We start from the raw sequence: 18006 nt of genomic DNA, 5'->3' as shown, positions 1-18006 counted from the left end.
TAGAAGCTTTGACTGAACTAGAGTCAGAACAAGTTTGATGCTGTAACTTGGCAGTTAGAAAAATCACTAGGTACACAGGAAAGAAAAATTTCAGTCCCTCCTCAAAAGCACTAATGCAAAGGGTCAAGAGAACTGGCACACTGGAAAAAAAATCTTGGTTTTCCTCAAACTTTTTTTTTTCTGAGAAAATAATCTATCCTACCTAAATCAGATAATGCAAAGTGTCTTAGCCAAAATGTTAGCTGACCAGTGCAGTGGAGTGTGCTAAGATCCTGCTCTGCAGCTTATCCAGACTGAAGATGTGGTAGAAGGGAAGCAGGACTCCTTCACCTGCTTCATCCCATGATGGGTTTTCCTCTGTGGATGATGGGGAAAGGAAGAGATAACTTAGGTGCTTGCCTGGGGTTTTGGCCCAGCACAGAAGTAAAAATTACCTCAGGCACATTTGGAGTTGAAGAACTAGAGTGAATTACGTTGAGACAGCCTTTTATGCTGGACTTACATCTTGTTTCATAAGTCATAGTATTGCATTTCTGTGCTTGTCCTTTGAGATGGGTGCCTTTTAAAGCAGAGAGCATTTTTGCCCATACAAGACATCTGCAAGGTGATAGCATTTATTTATAATGTTAATGCTTTATCCAGCACAGAGCTAGCTCATGCCGGTACCTTTCTCTTTAGCACTCTGAGTATTTCCAGCTGGTGACACCAAATAGCCTCCATTTCCTCATGTGGAACACTCACCAGTTGTTTTACCCCTTCTTCCTTTCCTTTTTATTTTTGCTGCTGGAAGGATGTGGGTGATGATTTATAGAGCATGTCCAATTGGCTCTGTTTGTCTGTGCTGGCCTGCTTCATGCACACTGAGGTCAGTGCTGTATTTGTAGGTAACCATCCAAGGAAAACACCTCACAGCAGGCAAAAATGCTAACTAAGTAAAACAAACTCAGGAATGTGATCATCTGTTTAGCAAAGTTTTCAGCAGTCTTTTCCATTACACTAAGCTTTCAGTCCGCTTCTACAAACTTAAAAGTGAACACGGCACTGTAATACCTCAGACATGCTCAAGTATGTAGGGGACTTGATTTGTTGAAGAATGTTTGGTTGGGGGAACAGGGAAAGCTCCTTTTAAAAGATGGGATTAGCAATATGTACATTTTAGTCCAAAATGTCAAGAGAATTAAAAAAGAAAAAAAAAAAAAAAAAAAAAAAAAAAAAAAAAAAAAAAAAAGAAGATTGTTCATTAAAAGCTATGGGGTTTATTTGAGTTTTAAAAGGCAAAACTATAATCACAGGACAAAATCATCTCCTGTTGCCCCATTGTTAACTGCACGGTGGGCCCCATTACCTACTTCTGATGTGATCCCCAAAGAGAAATTCTGCTGATGTATCAAGGGGAATTTTGATCTCATCCACAGAGCTGCAAGCTGACCCCTGTCTCATGTTTTCTGCAGTTGTAAGGTCAAAAGTATCTTTCATGATGATTCAGTGCATAGCGAGGTCAAGAATCCCACTTCTGCACGAGGGCAAAATATAATCGCAACCTCTCTGCCAGCGCGCGTGCAGAGACGAGTGTGCAGAGATTGCAGCTTGGGGGAGCACTGGGGTAGGTGCGGGGGGAGGGAACTGAAGTCATGGTCACAACTTTCTTGGTGGAGCAGGCTGGCCACAGGCAGAGGAGCAGGCTGTTTTTTTCTAATGAGTGGTTTCCTTGAATGGGTATAAAAAAGAGCACATGGGAGGATAATTATGTGGAAGCATGTGATGCACAAGAGCTTCATGCAGCTGATCCGCTGCCGAATCCCCACAGCATGGAGTTACTGGGACACGCGGTAGAAAGACCAACAAATATGACAGGTAAACTGCAACAGATACATACCCCTCTGAATATCAGGTGGCATATGCTGTGCTCTTTACAAATTGCCTCCCCCAGCCCGGCCAGGCTCCCAGTCCCTCTTTGAGGTACGAAGTCACACTGTGCCCATCTGGCAAAGCCTGAGGCTGCGCCTGGCAGCTTGCTGCTGCAGCGGCTGCACTCATGTTTGCCTTTGCGGTAATTGGTTTGTATCTGATTTCAGCTCATATGGAAGGGTAGAGGGATAGCAAATTACTTGCAAGTGGTTCGTAGACTCCGTGAATGCTTTTTTTTGCCCAGCTCTGCTACCCAGCTGAAGATTTATCCGTGCAAAAGCAGAGACCTTGTGGTTGGGTTTTTTTTGGTTTTTGGTTGTGTTGTTTTTTTTTTGTAGAAAACTACAGCTGCGTATATTCCTCACTGTCATCTCCACCCCCAACTCTGATTTTATACTCACTTCCAACCCTCGCTTTCCTCAGCACACTTGCTTGTGAGACAGGAAAGGCAAACACATTTTCCCAGTTTTATAAAAGCTCCACTGTTTTTTGTGCAAAGAAAAAGTTTTGACAGATGAATCTGTGCCGGAGAGCCCACGTACCATTGCGTCTAATTCAGCAGCCCTTGATTGCAATAGTCTAATTCTTAAAACCCTTACACAAGGCAAACTCCCTCCTAATTTGGAGACAAACCCGCTTCAGATAATTCAGAGGAACTCGATCTGATTTGTTAATACTGTGCTTGTTTTTTATGGACATTCAGGGAAAACAAATCTACCAAGTCCAGCTCTGCAGCTATGTCAACATTATTTAAGTCCCGGCTATCACAGAGGTAAACTAATCTGGCACAAGCCGAAGGAATGAGCTTTGCTTTAAAGGAGACTGTGGACCTACATGAGAATAGGAGAAGCAGGAAATTGGTAGCTACTGTCAAAGTCCCCATGCTTTTCTGTGTTAGCTAGCAGTTGCACAACAAGGAGTCTTATTGCCCCTAAATGTGTCTGTGTCCCAGTATCAAGGGGTTACATCCTACTTTCAGGCTTTTCATGCCATCAGTTCCTAGGTAGGTGGCGGTCCTCTGCTAATGAACACGTGGCCTTATAGAAGTGTTTCCATAATCCAATCAATTCTTTTTAAACTTCATTATTTTTGGCCATAGAACTGTAGGTGCCATTGTGCTCCATGAGCCAAGTCTGTTACCACTAGATAAGAAAGACATGGACCAAATTTGCATTTTTACATGTGCAAATGAGATGTCCTCAGCTTCCCCTCCCCCTCTCTTTATAATGCTTGTCCTTGCTTTTTCAAATATTTTTTTTTTTTTCTTCTGAAATACTTGCGAGGTGGTTAAAAAGCTTGCTTTTCATGTAAACACCACGGAATACAACACAATGCACTGCTTTATTTTCAATGATATATTGGTTTCTATGTGTTTATAAAAACAGTTATGAGGCCAGAAAAAAGCATCTACATACTGGTGATTTTCTCCAGATTTATTGCATATATTATACTTTTCTAATTCAATGGGCTTCTATCTCTGTGCTGAGCAGTGTGAGTGCCTATATGACAAAACCCCTCCTTCTTTTGCACACATGCACGTACATATGAAATCGAAAACCTGCTTTTCATTAGCATAGCCAGCACAATGGAGGCAAGAGTGGAAGCAAGGAGAGAATTTGAGATTTATGGCGTCAGACATCTCATGTGAATGAATGTTCATGCCTTAATGTAACTAGTCGCAGATAGAAGATAAGCCTAGCACTGAAAAGAAAAGCTGCTGTTCCATATTGTGAATATACACACTTACACTGAATTCTTTTTTGGGTAGGTTCTTATTTCAATCTAATTTACTACTTACAACATGAATCCCAAAGCACATTGAATCATTCACACTGGATGCAGATGTGCACACACTAAGCACACATGTGGAAAGGTAAAACTTCTGTTATAGATGAGGGGAGCTTTGTCAGCATAATGGCTGCAGAGTGAAGGGCTCCAGGCTAATGCGCAACACATACAGAAAGCCATGCACACATCTTACTCTGTTTACAAAAACTGTGTGTGATAATTTGTCTTCATACCAAGAAAACACATTTTTAACCATATTTTTCTTCTCTGTTTTATCTTAATTTTAGATATCAACTAATATCAGCACAGTATATTTAACAGGAAGAAAAGTTTTAATACTAAAAAAAGCAAAACCAGTAACAAGTTATTTTTTTCACATTCAACTACAGAATAATTTAGAAAATCTCTGATTTCCTGCTGAGGAATTGAACTAAGACACGGTTCAGTTATCTGAGTACAGCATCAGGAGTCACTAATTCTTGAGGGCTTTTTTTTCTTGTGCTGACTTTCCCTGAAACTGTGACCAGGTTGTTTCTCCTCTTTGTTCAGAAAGGTTTTTTATAATACAGTGGATTGCATCCACATGTTCTGAACATCCATGCATTATAGGTATTAAGGAATCAGATCCAGTCTGCATGCAAATAGGTCCAAGCTGATGAAATTCAATGCAATTCATTCAGGATTCAGTGGCATAGCCATCATATTTAAGTTTTTCTCAATATTGGCAAAGCAGCTTTGAAGATATATATTGTTAAATATCATTCTTAGATGAAGCTTACAGGTCAGCCAATGTCTACTCTTAGTGAACCAAATTAATCACTCAGGTAAATACTATGGTTGTACTAGAGTTATACCAGCAGTTAATTTAATTTAATCATTTTCAATGAGTGCAAGTTATTGTGTGCATTTCAAAACTGAATAAAGATTTAGAAAAGGGGGAGAATTGTCATATTATTCTCCCCAAAAGTCAGTGTTACTAAGCTGAACTGTTGCAGGTTTAATAGCTACATTAAAACTGGCTGCTGGACCCTTTCAAAGTTTTGTCACTACAGTATTCTCCTGCTGAGGCTCCTTAACCACACGGCTTTCAGTCTGTAGCAGCCAGACCTCTCACAGTGGAGCATGAAGCAAGAATTAGTCTGTGTGGTGAACAAAACAAGTATGGTTTTGGCATATTAATAGAACTGTGTAACATTTTTAGAAAATAGCAAATTCAGCCAGAAATTGATTGTCCTCTATGAAAGTGAGTCAAGCTCTCAGCATGGCTCCAGCTGGCCGAAGCTTGGCCGGCTGACTCACAGAAGTGGAAGTGTCAGCTCATGGAGGAGGTAGGAGCTCGGGTCATCTCCTTCCCTGGCTGCGGCTTGGAGCATCTTCTAAACCACTGCACGCTACAACAATAATTCTTCCCCTGGGCACTTTTCTGCTGCTTATAATACACTGAAAGGGTCTCTGAGACAAATTAAAAATACCACGAGAAGGTCTGTCACCTCCACATGGGCTGTTTGGGTGCCAGGCCATGCGTTCATGAGCTTACTCTGAGCGTAACAGCATCAGGGAAGGAGACCGAGAATGTCCTGCTACTGCACAGCCCTCGCTAGCCCAGGGAACAGAGCACAGTCGCAGTGGTGGGAGATGGATATTCAAATTTCACCAGGAGCCAATGGAAAAGTTTAGCCTGAATCTTTTGTGTCATGAAGTTAGCACAGGGAAGCACTCTCTGTCTTCTCTCTGTTTTCTGTTTAGTTTTATGATTTTGAACTATTATTTCTGTTTTAGGTAGTCTGGAACATTTTTCCTGAATGCACTTTTAGGGGGAGGTAGGAGTTAAGAAGGCAACAATTGTTTTGATCTGATTTTTTTGTTGGTTTTTTTTTTTTTCTCATTCAACAGCCATAGTGAAAAATCAATTATTTACACAACACAGAAGGTTAATGACCCTGACACAGATCCAGGGCTGGAGCAGAACCGGTGCAGAATATCGTGCAATCCTGCATTAGTTTATGTTATTTAGCAAGCATGTCCTAAATCTGTGACATAAAAATTGGGTCCTCATAGGCAAAGTACACTACCCAGGTTCTCTCTCTTTTTTTTTTTTCACAGTTGATCCTTGAATGAAAAACACAGTAGATGTGTAATACATTATTACTGCTATTATAATATTTATGTACCAGGATCATGTTAATGTATCTTTCTTTGCCTTATCTGCTCAGCTTCTCTCTGTAAGTAGGAACGAACTAGCACTACAAGCCTGGCAATTAGGTTGGCGATAAGAGCAGATTACTGTGAACACGGAAAAAAAGATAATGATGTCCTCTTTGTGGTCCTCTTTATACTTTTTATTGTAGCTTATATATATATATATATATCTATAAAAGAAAGATATTCAGAAGATTTGGAGCAAAAAGGGAAGAGAAAAGGAATGCAAGGAAGAAATTCACCAGGTCGTGATTTCATGTAGTTTTGTAAGACTTGCATCTTGCCAGAGAAAGGAGTCAGTTAAATGAAAATTAACTGTATTCTAGATACGGCTACATGGAAGAAATTTCTATAAGGAGAAAAAAAAAATCTGATTTATTTATAGAAAACTAAGACATCTGAAAGATGGGGTCATCTTGAAACATTTCCATTTCTTCTTTTTAATGAAAATATGTAATCTTCCAGTTCACGATAATATTCCATTTTGATCTAGTTGTTTCAGTCAAGATCGGAAGCTGGTGATGGAGTTGAATAATCCCTCATTTCTTTTGTTTAAAAGGCCCCTTTTTTATTTATCAGTAATATTGAGAATGACTCTTTGCCCTCAGACATGGCAAGAACCAAACAGCAGATAGCATTATCTGTAATCAAATTTCTAAACCTCGTCTAACTGGCAGTTTGCCCCCAAATCTCAACACAGCTGCTCTTCAGCATCATATCACAGGCATCTCCTAGATGCTCTCTGGTCTTCTTTGACTTCCTCTGGTTGTTCTGGTACACAGATACATAGTTGGAGTCAACTCAGTCTCACTGTTTGTCCATTCAGTGTTAGATCACTTGGATAGCATAGCCTGGTTTTGCCTGCATTTGGTCCTTGGAAAGTAGTTTTCCATTATTTCAGGGGTCACTAAATAAAGGAAAAGCTAGTTCGTCCATCATGTAGCCTCAGCAGAAGTAGTTATAGCCCAGGTCCAACCATAGCATGAATAGTCTTATACTATATAACCAAGGAAAGATGCCCTTCCTTTATATTGTAAGGCTGGAGCCACCTCACTGGCACCTAAACCTAAGCATCTATTAAAGTAATCCTTTTAAATTAATGTCTATTATTCTTATGTAGTTAATGAGGCTTGTTACATGTCTTTGAAGATTTATAATCTGCTAAAGTTTAAGCAAAGCTGAACAAATATGATTTTTAAAAAAATTTTATTTTTCCGGAGGCCTTCCCGGGCCTCCACCTCTTTCTATTGATAATACCAGACACTAAAGTAGACACTTCAGAAGGATTGCTTCACTCAACACCTGAACCTGAGGTGTAAGCCAGAGGCCTGTTTTAGGCATCCTGACTAAATATATGATTTCAGAGTCATATTTGACTTTGAACCGTAGGCTCACTGTGAATAGTATTGAAAATTATCTCTAAAGTTTAAAATATAATCTTACAACATGATTTGGTTATTCTGAACACAGATTCCCACTTTGAAAAATGAAGCCTTGGCATTTGTAATTTGATACTTTTAGTTCTATAGTAGCTGTAACTGCAAATTAAAAAAGGATATTCAGCTTTCAGATCTGTCTTAGACTTTATGAATATGATGATGCAGATAATGAGCTCTGCTAGATCAGTACTAGCTCCCTACGTTTGGCTGCTGAAGTACAAGAAATATCTCTCATGATTTACATCAAAATACTCAAATAATTACCACATTTAGATAAGACAACTAAAACTAATGTGGAAGTAAGTCAAAATGTGTAGTGGGAGAGGCCAGCCTCCTGTTTCCTAATGAAGTAGGTTTTTTATTTTCCCCAATATGAAGATATTTCTAATGGATAGGAGAAAGAAGCATAACAGGGGTTCAAAGAGTGCAAAAAGAGAATGGGGTAGACAATTGGGAAGTCAAAATGGCCGTGATGGTGGAGAGATGACTGCTTTGCTCAGACAGCATTGGGCATGGCCTGCTCCCTGTGGGAGCCACGTCCTCAGGGGACTCAGCTAAACGGACCAGACAGGCTGCTGCTTCTCTCATTAGCAGCAGGAAGAACAACAAGTGCTCTTAATTACATTTCTCATATAGTGTTTAGCTGATCCTGCAGACAGCAACGATGGACCCTGAAGTTGCCACACACACTCCTGGCAGGCACTGGGCTGTTGCGGGGGATGTGGCTGAACTCTCTGTGGAGGCCGTAATGGTTGCACGAGGCCACATGTGCTGTGGCAGCAGTAGTAAAGACATCACGGACAGCGTGCATGCACTCTCGTACCACCAATGTCAGTGCTGGCGGGAGGACAGCTCAGGTCACCTCTAAAGATGTGTATGCTACCCACGAAGAAGCAATGCCCAAGACTGTCACAGTGTTATCTTCTGTCATCCCAAAACTACCGACCTGATGCTGAGGATGATCTGAGCTCACCAATGGTCACCTGCAGTATGCAGCAAACCAGAACAGGTCTAAGATGAATGGAGATGGCCTGTGGGAACCCATTTTTGTTCTCGGAGGTGGCTGGTGATGATACCAGTTGGTACCAGTAGAGCCAGCTATTGCTGTCTAGCCTTTTCCAGACTACTGATTCCACAACCTGGCAGAAATGCTGCAGAAAAACCAAGGTGGATGCAGAAAGACACTGTGGTGGCAGGTCACAGGACAGGTAAGGGGTACAGGCAGGGCCTCGCGGTGCCACCGCAAGGTCTTGCAGGCTGCCCGTTATTGCCACAGGACCCCTATTCAGTACACACTGTGGGTATGGCCAGGGTAGTCTTTGGGAGCAGCCAAATGGATCAGTGTGGAAGTGGCCTTTATGCTGTCAGCAGTAAGGTTCCACTGACATTTACTTTTTCTAAATATCCTTGAAAGCTGCTCATTTTTGACAAGACTGACTGGTTTGACACCTCTGTCAACACTAAGCCACCTCTGGATCCAGCAGCTAGGTGTCTTTTTTCCTGGCTCCCCTCAGGACCTCCCTCTGGTTGAGCTTCTTAATCATCAGTTGAAATACATAAACTGGTTCATAAGCATTGGGCTGGGACCCACACTTTCTCTGCTTCCCTGAGTTTTGTGGTTAGGGATACTCACACTTTCCCTTGTGTGCACATTTTCTCTGACAGTACTAGGCTTTAAATCCACCATTCAAAGTAGACAGCTTCAGTGTGAGGAGCAGAGCTTTTGTCTCCAGCAGAAGATCCCGGATTTTGATGGATTTGGCCCTAACTTGGAAGGTAGAGGTTCGACACTCCTCAGGCAGAGGGCAGAACAGAATGGAGTTTTCCTACATTTTGAGAGTGCGCTCACTACTGCATAAGATGGTGGATCCCTCTCTGAAAGAAAAATGAGAGCCCCACAATTCATTTGAAATAAACGGTCAGCAGTACTAAAGGTGGAATGAAGCCTAAGAAGAAGGGGGTATTTTCTACTTGAAAGCTGAGGGGGTAAGACAAACTCTAGTGCTTAAGTTTTGGCTTTATGAATTTTGCTTTGAGGTGCTTGATTTTTCTCAGGCATTGCCTAGGAGCCAAGGCTTTCACCCAGGGCTGCAGATGCTGCCATTGGGGTTGCTATTCATCAGTGGAGTGCCACAGCTCCTTAGAACACTTTTTGATCTGGGTCTTAGTCTGAGTCTTATATTCATGAAACCTGAATTCACTAATTGATACAGCAGTTTCCATTTAATCATTCACACTAAGGTATTTTGGGTGTCCTGATATTTCATTCAGCTGAGAATAGAAAATAACTGTTACTGTGATGGAGTGATACAAGCAATAACTGTTGATAGATGTTGACTTTAATAGCAATGATAGGCTAGATTGTAAATTAATGGTCTGTGTTGAGCAAGGAACCGAGGCCCTGAAACAGATTAGGAGGGAGCCTGTGTTAAGTCACAGGCTGCCCTAAATGAGACACTTTTCAGAAATCATCTGTGCAGCCTGACTTGATGGGGCATCAGCAGGGGCCTCATGAAAATCTGGCTCCTGTGGTCATGCACAAAACTGATTGTATCGTACTGCCCACAGCCACAAATGAGTACACCTTAGGTACGTTTGCCTACCTATATCTTGTACATAAAATAATATTGCCAAATTTCATTATTTTATTCTGTCTTGTGATGTTTGGGGGTGGGGCTTCCACCTGGGATCTATATAAGAATCTTACACTGCATATTTATAAAAAAATAAGTTGTGTTTATCAAAGCCGAAGAGAAAAGCTGGAACAAGCATGCTCTAGGTGATCAAATGTTACAAGGTGATAAAACTTGAAAGAGAAGAAAAACAATTTAAAGCCACCAGAAATTTTGGAGACCTGATTAATATTTTTGAATGTTTGAAATTACAATACTGATACATAATGTTATCATTAAAAAACTACTGGTTGTGTACATATCTTAATATTTTGATTTTTTATTTCTACATACATTAAATATATACAGAGTTTGAACTGTACATTCAGTTTCACATAAGAGCTAGGAGTCCACAAAGAGCTGATTTACATCCTTTCTTTTACAATGAGGTTTGTATCAGTTGCCTCCGTGGTAATGGATTTGTTGTGCAATGATTTGCCACATTCTACCTTTATTTAATCCTATTGATTTTAGGTTCACTTACTGTTGCACGGTCCTTGCAGTTTGGTATATTTTCCTTTGTAACTAAAAAACGGGTCTTTCTCACATATATTTTTACCCATTCCATAGTTGCAATTTGAGAAAAACAATTTTAAAGCTGTTGAAATTATCCAGAAAATATTTGCGATGTGCTTGTTTGCAAATTGCCTGCTGTAGCTAGTACAACAGTATTCGCTATCATGATAGGGCACAAAAAGACACGGTTTTGGGGTGATTTTTTTTTTTACAAGGTGGGCACACTACCAGCCCATCACAATTGCTGCCCAGTTCCTCTAGCTCTTGGGAGCAGGCAGGCCTGCCTTACATGTGGCTTCTCAGAGCTGAAACATGTCGCTGGCTGGTTGCATTTTGTTTCTATGAAAGTCAAGGTTCCCAAACCAGCAGGAGCTGTGAGACCCCCTTGTACTAGGGGGTAAACCAGGCCCCCATTTAGCTCTAACGAACTACTGGACCAGGAGGGAACTGACCCCCACTGGTTGTTGCCCCCACAGCTGAAGATAAAGCTGCTCAGCTGACTTGGAGGCATCTCGGCGAGGCAGCAGATACTGATCTCCAGTAGCTCAGTCTGACATAAAACTGGAATTGTGGCTACTCAGGGACTTATTAGAGCCTTGTACCAAGTACAGACACTGGACCTTTTCTGAGGGGCTATGCCTGCCTCCTCCGTTCCTCTGAGCTCTTCGGTAGCCTGCTTCTTGCTGAGATCAGCGTCATACCACATTGCTCGGAGCACTGCATGTACATGTATGGAGCCAGGTTTTCTGCTGCTTTACATCTCGTGTGCTTGCTTACACCAGTGCAGGGTGGATAAGGAATGCTCCTCTTTATCTTTCAGTAGCATTTTAAATTCTGCAGTAATATAAATGAGCACACAAGATTGAGGGCAATGACAAATCCAGTCTGTACTCTTTCAATGCACGCCTGCTACATTCACAGATATTAGTTTGACTGGACAATATTAATACTTTTTCTTTCTTTTTGGTAAGCCCTTTCATTAACAGTAAAATAGCATAAGCAGCTCCTTGAGGAATTCAGGTTTTACCAAAGCTCCTTTGAAAAATGGCAAAGTAGTTTTGAATTTTAGAGCTTCAATTAGCTTCACAGATCAGTCATAAGGCTGATTTACAAAAGCATTGAGTACAGATAGCTCCTGTAAGTTATAATTGAAGCCATGGGTTCTTAGTCTGAAAAGTCAGTCCCTTAACTTCTATGTTTGAAATATCTAAAAGGTAAAGATCCAAATTAAAGTATTAACATAATGGTTAGGAGAATGTATTAATAAAGCAATAGTGAGAAGCAGAAATATTTCCTCACACAAGGCAAAAAGTAAAATCTAGGTATTATACCCCTTATGAAGATGTAAAAGGGCCCCCCACTGCTTTCCCCCTCAAAACTATTTCAAATTAAACTTAAAATAGAACTGAAAGGAACTAAAATTAAAAAGCAACCAAAAGGTTTGAATCCCCTTGTTCACTTCGTTATTGCCTTCATAAATCAAAAGTAGACAGCAAATGAATTGGTTGTACTTACATTGTTGTTTATTTGCCATGCAGTTATGGGGCCATGGCAATGCAAAACAAGATGATCATTGTTTCAACCAGACCTAGAGCCTTTAGCTTAGCCCCTGCTGTCTGTTCTAGCTTTCTGGTCAGACTAGCAAAAGCAAGAAGTAACGTGCTATTTGGCTGCTGCTTTATTTTCCCTCACTCTCGGATCCCTGATTGACTTGACTGTGATGTAAAAGGATTCAGTCTTGTTGTGGCAGTTTTGGGAGAAAGTCACATAACAAATGACACCCTCACTGAAAAAAGTAAATGCCATAGAAATCTCGGTTGTTTTAAGAGCCAGAACCTGCAGGTATTTTTGGAGCGTATTATATTTTTAAACATTTTCAGCACAAATAATAGAAGCAAGACTAGGAAAAGGGAGTGTTATGCCTTCTAGGACCTTTTTATGACTTCTACATAATGGTTGCTTGACACTTAGAGCTAAAATGAAAGACGACATGGGCAAGTTAAACATACAGGCAGATAAGATGAATTGCCCGGTCAGAGTGTTCCTCTTCATCATCCCCGAACAGCTCTGCAATTAAAAAAAACAAAAACCCAACATTGTTTACTTACGTGAATAAAAGAAGGAGAGAATTTGTGATGACACCACAAAAAACTCTCGTTTTTGTTATGGCTCCAGCCTTCTGCCTATCCACTCTCATGGGCCCTCGAAGTTTACGGAGCTCTCAGTGCAAGAGCAGGACCTCTCATGAGCTGCCCTTTTCAATTGCTAGCACCAATACTTTTTCTCTTCTCTGTATTTGGGACTCAGAAACATATGGATGGTTCTACTTTGCCATCAGTAAGACCCCACCATGAATGATTGTTCATTATTGTCATAGCTGCCAGCTTGCACAGAAAAATTCCCAAGTGTCAAATTGTGGCTACTAATATAAATAAACAAATTGAAGAATACAGACTCCTCCCCATGCCTTGGCAACCCTCCTAAAAACCAGCTTTATTTATAATCTCCTCTGCCTCAGTTGTTCTCCTTTCATGATTGCTTCAATTCATTTTGTTGAGGTTGAGTACTCAAAACAAATATATAAGAAAAAAATTTATCAAGACCAAAAATTGCTCTGAGGGTACCTCAGGTCTCTCACTCATTGTGTGATTTCAGTATTAAGGGAAAGTATAATTTCTATTATTAGGCATCTTCAAGCAATGAAAGATGTATTGAAGAATTGAGAGAGGCACAGGACAATGTTGTTATTTACTTATTTTTAAAGAACAAAGTTCGAATGACATTTCAGGAGTAGGTTCTCCATCTTTAACATATGGTAAATAATGCCACTAACTTGAATGGGTTCATTGTGGATTTTCAGGTAGTTTAAGTGAAAACACATTTTTCCTTAAATATTAAAACATGCTCATTAAACTTGCTCTTTACTGTGTTTATACCTCTCCCTTTAGCAGTGCCGCACTGTCTGGTGTGTCTTTTTTTCTCTCAAATAGCCAAACAGCTATGAAAAGGCAGAAAGCAATTTTACTGTTCAAAACTCCATTATGCCTGAAAAAGAAAAATAAACAAACCTAGAGACAAAACCATTCCCTCTGCATTCAATCACCATGATGAGAGAAAATGCACATTTTTGTAATCAAAGCTGTATGAAGACTTCAAGTTCTGTGACACGCAGATGGCAACAGATTACTGGGTCAATTCACATGATCTGTGTTGATATTACACAGCATGATATCGTCCAAACATGTTTTTCTAAATATTTCCACTGGTTGGCAATTTTCACTGGGATACCTGCCTGTTTTCACCTGGTTGGAATTACTATAGCAAAGGAGCAAAACTTGCATCATCTGGAATCTGCGGTGGAAGCAGAAGTCCTCTTCTGGATCCAGCCACACAAGTGGTAGAGATTACCCTTTGAGTGAGGTAAGATCAGCTGGGCTCGCTCAGATCACCCGTAGAAGCTGTGGGAGCTAAACCCTTCGATTTTGCCTGAAATAGATTAAGGAACACTAAACCCAACTCCTCTGAACTACTGGGGCAATAACTTTGGCGGTAACTAGGAGGTGCGGGGAGAAGAAATCTCTTTCCCTCGCGTGGCTGGACCTGGAGGAGGACATCTGCCAACAAGCTGAACGACTCCAGAGAAGAGGAGCAGCTCTGCAATGTCAGGAGCGGGAGCTTTCTGGTGCTGCCCCACTGCCTTTGTATGGACAGACTTGGAGCAGAACAGTCTTGTTCATTCCTGGTCCGAGACAATACCCATTCAAATACATGGAAATAGTCCCACTAACCCAGTCATGCTGAGTAGCCTTTGGCTACTCCCCTAAGACTGTTGAAAAGGGCCAGTAGTTACTCTGGAATCTGCAGCTGAAGCTGAAATCTTTTCATTGATTTCGCTGAGGAGAGATGCAGGGAACAGGGTACAGCTGGTGCTGGAAGCGGCTTTGGGCCCTGCCAGTTTGGATAAGGAGTTTCCCTTTGCTCCTGGGGGAGCAAGGTCCTCCGGGTGATGCGCGGCAGCTGTGGTCCCCTCGCACCCCACCGAGGGGCTGGCACCGGCTGGGGAAGCCAGCCCGTAATCACTAGCACCTGACATGCACTAGATTTAATTTCTGACTTGGACGTGAAATGCAACGCAATTACTAAGTCTGGTTTGAATTATAACCCAGTTTGGGTACAGCCTGCAAACTACAGTCCTCTTTGCTAGGCGTTTGCCCGTGACAGCTAGAAAGGCTTAAAGTCGCTGCACTGAAGCGAGCCCTGCGACTGCCTGGGAAAATGCTGGAGGAAGGACAGTGTACAGCCCGGCTACTGCCTCCTCCCAAAAAACCACGCAGCGGGGCAGCGGTCAGCTGGAGACTTGGCTGGGGGAAGCGTCCTTCCCACCCTGCTTCCCCCGGGGCAGCACATGGAATCCTGCCCACGGGAAGAAGGCACGCACGGGCGCACGCAACCGCAGCACAGAGCCTGCCCGCTGCTGCTCCTGCCCCCCCCCGGCACAGAGACCCAGCCACCAGGGAGGCTTCGGGGCTGGCTCCGCCGGGCACCACGGCGAGGGCGAGGCTGGGCAGCATGAGGGAAGCAGCCTCCCCTCCTCTTCCTCGCTGTCGGGACTCTGTGCTTTTCCTCTCCGGGGCATGTCGGGTGCTGGCAGAGCGTGGTGGCAACCTGCGGGGCAAATGGCCGTGGCCCCCGGCGCCCCCGGCCCCCGGCGCCCCTGGCCCCAGGGCCACGGCAGACCCTTCCAGTGGGGAGGCGAGATCGGGAAGCACCGGCGCATGGGCAGCTTTCTTTAAACGAAATCCCTGAATCCCACGCAGCATTTGCAAATCCTGCCAGAAGCTGGGGCACAGCACAGGCACTGCAGGATGTTTATTCCTCGCCACCGTCCCGCTGGCTGCTGCCAGCGGGTACCATTTTGGGGAGGTACCCCAGCATCTTGCCGCTCCTCGATGGAAAGGCACAGAGGCACAGCTGTTCTCGAGTAGTAGAGGCCCCTCTGCTATTGATTTCTACCCATTCAGCCCTGCTGTGGTATATAAAGTAGGCTTAGCGTGAGCTGTTTGCACCAGAGCTAGATTTATTCTCGGTGAGCCCGGCTGTGCCTGACATTAGAAACACATCTTGCGCAGAATCTCATTTTTAACATCCGCTATAACATGCTTTATTGTAGCGCGTTCAATAAAGGAAAGGAGGGGTTTTGGAAACAAACAAAAAATAAACCCAACATGTTACAGCAGTTTCTAATGTAGGATACCTGCAAAACTAGAGCTCACCATATGCTAAAAGTATCATATATTTCTTATACCTGTGGGAAAGATTTTTCTCTTATACATGAAATGGACTGTATTACAAACAGCTTGTTAAATGTGTGACAGATCGGCTTGAAACGATGGTTCTTGTACTCTACAGGCCTGCACATTTGCTAATAAACTGACTACATATACAAACAGTCTGTTCCAGGGTTTAAGCTCCTATTACACTGGTTCATGTTTCAACATGCAGCCACTCTGTAGTTTGTGTTTTCAGCAGAACAAGTAAGTGGATGCATATGCATTACAATTCCAGACATCATTCCATACCAGATGTGGAGCCTTTATTTTTAGTACTGCAGGAGTGTCTGCTGACCCTTTCTCACCCCATGTCTAATGAAAGATTGACTGCTCTGGGTTTTCTTATGGTGAATTATATATCAGAGGACAGTGGATTTAAAAATTAATTCAAGATTAATTTAGGGATGACTGCACATGGAATTATTTGGCCAACAGATGAAAAATGAAAATTTCACTACAAAGAAAAAAAATTGTAGAAGTGTCAAATTTTAATCCAATTTTCTATAAAGAATGATCATGTTCTGAGACCCTTCTGAGGACAACAATTAATCATTCAGAGTGATACCCCTTTTCCACTTGCTATGCAAGCTCCCCTCTGAGCCAAAGCACCATCCGTGCTCCTCTGAAGCAGGGATTCATGTGCTCAGACAGTAAAATAAATTAGCACTGTACCAAATGGCTCCAAATTCAGGAAAACACAATGGCTGAAGCACACACTTAGGTGAAAGGAGGCACAGCTATTGCATGGACTAAAAGGGAAAAAAATGTAGTACCACTTCTAGCCAGATTTACAGCTTCTACGAAGGCTTGTAACTTTTTAGGCAAATGAGAAATGAATCAAAAGCCAGAAAATGGATCTCTCTCATTTGAGGCTCTGTTAAATTTTAATGGCAGTGCTAGATGTAATACAGACACCCCTGCTTCACTAAATCAAAAGGAAAACACAAAATTGACTAAATTTTTTCTTATATCTTTAACTGTTGTGGGATTTTTATATTAAATAAAATAAGAAGACTGATGAAATGCAGGCTAACAAGATGGATGCTAGGAGCTCACCTTACTGAGTAAGGAAACAAATTTTGTAAAAGAGGAATAAATAATTCCTTTTAACTAGTAAAACATACTGGTGTAAACAAGACTGTACTAAATAAAACCCTCCAGTTGTCATGATTGCAGTGATATAGTCCTGTATTTATTCTCTATTAGTGTAAGTATTTTAATATTACATAATTTTTATTGCTTTTAGTATTCCTTCTTTTCTGGATATAACATGCATGGAGGATGAAAAGAAGAAAACAGAGAAAATACACTGTGTTCTTCAACTGTCAGAATGATCTCCAGAAATAATCTTTCTGTATTCTCATGTCCACAATTTTTTTTTTAATCAGTTCTTAAAAATTAGCAGTGCCTGCTTTTCAAAGTGGTGAATGAACTGCAGAGAATGAAGGCTCACACAAATGGAACTGTAAACTGGAAAGAATTGAATAAAATTGAATGCACTTTCCATTGTGGAACATAGAAAATTTAAAGGCCTTGCTGCATCGTATGAATAGTACTGAGCACATAGAATATGTTAACGACAAATTAGCTGGGCAACCATGGGTGCAAGATAAAAATTGCGTCAAATCAAGGGTTGCAGCCTGCAGGAGCGGAGCAACTAATCTGCATAAGCTCTCCCTACCTCCCTGTCCATTTTGTACCTTTCTCTGGCTTCTTACCTTATTAGAGAGGAAAACATTTTAAAAGGGACTCCTGCAGGCTGGCTGATTTCTTGCTGAATCAGCCATCTTGTATTGAATTGATTTCTACATCTTCCACCTCATGAAAGCTAGAAAATGTTTTTAATTGAACATGTCCTTAATTTACAGGACATGCTGGTACAGAAGAGAAAAGGCTGAGAAAGGCAAAAAATGCATCCTGTATTTATGTACCATAACGATGATGAGGTCTTTTATATATTGGAAATGAATGGTTATTTAATAGGTGTTCTTTACCAAAAGGCAATGTATATACCATTAAATGTATGCAACAGAAGCATAAATGCAGTAGCATTTAATTCTGAAAAATAAATAGAATCTAGTGGGGGTGGGGGGCAGGCAGTGAATAGGGATGTGCTGTAAATGTACAGTGAATAAGAATAAGGCCCTGTTCTTC

The sequence above is a fragment of the Accipiter gentilis genome, chromosome 16, assembly GCF_929443795.1.
Source record: "Accipiter gentilis chromosome 16, bAccGen1.1, whole genome shotgun sequence".
Classification (NCBI taxonomy): domain Eukaryota; kingdom Metazoa; phylum Chordata; class Aves; order Accipitriformes; family Accipitridae; genus Astur; species Astur gentilis.
The sequence above is the reverse complement of the archived record's forward strand: the minus strand, read 5'-3'. Positions refer to the sequence as shown.